The following is a 3,020-nucleotide window of genomic DNA, read 5'->3' as shown; positions in this document are numbered from 1 at the left end:
TCTTTCTTCTAACCCTATATCCCTAATTCAATAATAAGGAAACTGAAGCTCAGAAAGGTCTAGGAAATTTGTTGTGTTAACATAGCAAGTGAGTGGTGGAGCCTGGATTCAAAATCAGGCCTGGTCGACCTCAAAGTCCAAATTATTAACCTTTGTACTGTAATGTATGGAAGTAAGTTTGTGAATTTTTGTATTTTTAGAATTTGAAGATAAAAGAGGTGAAAATTTGGAAATGGTTTCTGGACTTTTGAATGTTAACAGACAGCTATGTGTTAAGTCCACCCTGTAGACCCACAACTTTTGGAAATAACTCTACTGTGGCCTTCAGCAGCAGAAGCTGCTCCTGGGGTGGTAGAACACAAGGAAAACACACACTAGTAAAAATTTCATGTGCCTGCTGTCTTGGCTCTGTACATGTCTTTCTCTTGTTTAGTATGTGTTAGGATCCTCAAATTATAGTAACAAGTATACTTTTTACAGTGAATTGCATGTGTATATTATTGTATAGTATAAAAGGCAGTATTTTCATTTATTATCATCTGTGCTTTTCACAGAAACTCTGTGAGTCCAACAGGGCAGGTAATAGAAGCAACTGCCCTTTCTCTCCCCCTTTAAATGCAACCCAATGTCAAAGTCAGTAGCATCCCCGAATCAGTGTATTAAAGATGAGAAACTTATTTTATGTATGTTCTTTGAGCTATCTCTTTTATTTTTAAATAATGGTTCATATCTTCTAATTTCTCCTTTCTCCCATTCTTCCCATATTTTTAACCTTCTTTTTTTAACTTTATCTCTGTTCTACTTTTTCTGTATTTCAAATTGTTCCATAGACTTTAGAAAAATGAGTTGAATGCTGGCTGTATTCTATCTTATCCCCAGCAAGAAATATGTTGCAAAGTCTTAGGTACCTTCTCACTGGAAGATTATTAGTCATGGCTACTGTAAGTTTTTAAATGAGAATTGTTTTTATTATGCATGTTAAAATTGTTGGAAAACATGAGGGAGAGGAATGAACCATAAGTAATAAAGATTATTGACTTGAAGGTATGGTCTTACTATGATCTGGGATTATTAATCCAACTTGTCAATCAAGAACTATCTATCCACTTTCTATTTGTATGTGGGTATCTAATATGGTTATATATATGGAAGTAATGATAATTGATGTGAAAAAGTCTCCTCCTCTTATATTGATTTAGGTATTTTTCACACATTGTACACCTCATTCTTCTCCTATTAAATTTTCACTAATTCCTAAAGGGTCAGGTCAATGTCCTTGGCAAACCTCCTCCACCTGTTCTTAATGGCAATTGTATCTTCTGCCCGCCAATATCTATAACAGTTTTTTCTTTAAAACTCATCAAATGTTTATCTTAACACTCATTTGATATATATTGTATATCACATATGATTGTTTGTTATATGTACAATACATATTTTTTCAACTTTTTTTGGTTCTATTTACAGGAATTAGAGAAAGAACAAATCAGTGTGAAGGAGAATTGTTGGTAAAATTACAAGAAAAGATTAAGATTGTAATTGACCTTTGAGGATAATAAAATGTTAAGACCAAAAGGATGGACTTCACAGAAACATGACCTTAAGTTGTTTTTACAGTTGTAGTAACTGGTTATATAACCAACAAAATATGAAGAATGGGTAAACAAATTCTAATAGTAATGATCAATCACTTCACAAATATAAAGTTGCTATTTACTATTGTACTAGTTCAGTAATCTTTTTTTTTTTTTTTTTTTTTTTTTGAGACGGAGTCTTGCTCTGTCGCCCGGGCTGGAGTGCAGTGGCCGGATCTCAGCTCACTATAAGCTCCGACTCCTGGGTTTACGCCATTCTCCTGCCTCAGCCTCCCGAGTAGCTGGGACTACAGGCACCTGCCACGTCGCCCGGCTAGTTTTTTGTATTTTTTAGTAGAGACGGGGTTTCACCGTGTTAGCCAGGATGGTCTTGATCTCGGGACCTCGTGATCCGCCCGTCTCGGCCTCCCAAAGTGCTGGGATTACAGGCTTGAGCCACCACGCCCGGCCTAGTTCAGTAATCTTTAACTGTGTACACATTTTATGTATTTATTGTCAGGCTGCTATACAATTCAGTGTTTATAATAGATACTATGTATAGCAATCTATGGTTAGTTTTGGTCTTAACCAGGAAAAATCACTTTTTTGAGTTTTGCTGTTTTTACTAGATTATTTTTTACTTGATTGCTCACATTATTTGATTATTATTGCAATTTGTCTTTCTGGAATAGGAATCAAGAGACCTGGGTTCTGGTTCCTATTCTATCCATTGTGTGAATTTTGGAAACTCAGTTTACTTTTCTAGGCCTCTTGTTTTTCATCTGAATGATGACCAACTTGGATAAAATGGTCTTTATATAATTCCATATGCATTTTTATCCTGTCACACTGGGAACACGTGCTTTCCCTCCTGAAGGCCTTGAGTCTTTTTCAGCAATTACAGAGTTTTCCTGCCCCTCTTCCCAGTGCCTCATCACCTTGCTATTCATGTTCATCTGATCAGTTCTTTGCATGCTGACTTACATTATCCTGATAGGCAGTACCTGTGGCTGTTTCTGCTCTTTCACCCAGTCCATAGGCTTCTGGTTGTAAAAAGTGTGTATCTTGAGACTGTGGACTATTAGCTACAGAGGTGACAGTATAATCACTCCGTGTAGAAGAGGATAGAGACTCATGCCGGTGGTGGTGAGCAAGTATTAGAGAGATGACATGTGTGCCTCTGTGAGTTTTGGGGTCTAGGATAAATTATAGCACCAGGAAGATGGCCCTTTGTGTCAGAAGAACTGGAGCTGTAGGTGCAAAAAAGTATGATGCCAGCATAGCAGTTTTATTTGTACCTCAGTAACTTCTAAAATAATTAACCTCTATTAAGTGTTTTCAGGAACTACTTTCTACTATAGGAAAATGATTGAGGTGAGTATCCATCTGGACACAGAGAAATATAACACTGTTTTCTGCTCACCCTCCACTTCACATATAAATACA

Source organism: Colobus angolensis, unplaced genomic scaffold (genome assembly GCF_000951035.1).
Source record: "Colobus angolensis palliatus isolate OR3802 unplaced genomic scaffold, Cang.pa_1.0 Scaffold625, whole genome shotgun sequence".
Taxonomy (NCBI): Eukaryota; Metazoa; Chordata; class Mammalia; order Primates; family Cercopithecidae; genus Colobus; species Colobus angolensis.
The sequence above is the reverse complement of the archived record's forward strand: the minus strand, read 5'-3'. Positions refer to the sequence as shown.